Here is a 1,317-nt window from a genome sequence, read left to right on the forward strand (position 1 = left end):
ATGAGGTATGGTATTTATGTCATATTTATTTACTATATTTATTATCATTACGGTTACGATATTGAGTGATTTATTCTAGCAAAAAGATGTTAGGAAATTGATTTTTACTGAGTGATTTTACTCCTTGATGGCAAGATCAAAATCAATTTTGATCCCTGAGAATTTCGTATTACAATTTTATTTGTCTTGTGATTTAAATTGTTCAGTATTAAAATTATTGTTTCTTTAATACATGAACTTATGAATATATTTATTCTTTTTATTTATGTTGTTTAAATATAAATTGCTTGATGCCTAGACTTGAGAATAATTAACTAAGCCACATATGTTGGTGAATGTTTATGATACTATCCAAAATTATAATGTCTAGGAAAGTTCTGACAATGAAAGTCTTGGGATTTAAGAAGAGTGTCCAATGTGCGCCCCCTCACTTTCCTAGTAATTTATCCGGTTGAACTTTGGAAAATGCTTTGGGGGAGGCCGAACCATCCCAAGGGCCATGGAGGTGGGTTTGGCCACCCCTAAGGGCCAGTCCAGGGAGGCTTCAAACCCACCCCCAAGGGCCGGACTGGGGTGGCCAAAGCCACCCCCACCCATGGCCCTTAGGGGTGGATCAACCACCTTAAGGGCCAAATCATTTTTTTTTTTTTTTTTTGATTTGGCCCTTGGGGGGTGGTTCGGCCACCTCCATGCCCAACTGGGGGTGGCATCACAAAAATGGGGTGGTCATCCGTCCCTTAATTTTTTATTATTTTCTTTTAATATTTTAATATTTTGTTTTTAATTATTTTTAAAATATAAATAATATTTTATTATTATTTATATTAATGGAACATATGTCTCATTTATGGTCTCAGAATCTCTTTAGATTATGACCATTAACTAGATACTCTCCAATCTATTTTGAACCGGAAAAAATCCGGTTCCATTATTACAATAGGTAGTGGGAAGTGCTTTCAAGGTACATTGTAAAATTCATTAAGAAGTATAGTTGGAATTCTTCTAATTTCGAGGGAATAATATCCAAAGCCTTAAAGGTTTTAAATGCTCCTCACCAAATCCCAATAGGTAGTTGGAAGTGCTTTTAATGTACTTGTTAAGTGAAATTTGTGGATCAGGATCCCCTTCAATTGTGAGTAATTGGAGAATCTCATTTTTTGAAATCTTAGCCATCCAAAATATTCAAGGGTCTAAAATTATTTAAAAACACAAAACTCAAAAATAAATCCAACACACCTGATTATAAATAATAAAAACATTTATTTATTTATTTTTTAAAAAATAATTAGAGGAGAAGCCACCCCATGGGGCGGCTTG

The 1,317-nt window shown here is 34.0% G+C and overlaps 1 pseudogene; it reads left to right on the plus strand.

Annotated features, from left to right (window-relative positions):
• LOC132173503 (stemmadenine O-acetyltransferase-like) overlaps positions 1-1,317 on the plus strand; it is a 3,323-nt pseudogene continuing 2,006 nt past the window's right edge.

This window comes from Corylus avellana, chromosome ca3 (assembly GCF_901000735.1).
Source record: "Corylus avellana chromosome ca3, CavTom2PMs-1.0".
NCBI classification, from domain to species: Eukaryota; Viridiplantae; Streptophyta; class Magnoliopsida; order Fagales; family Betulaceae; genus Corylus; species Corylus avellana.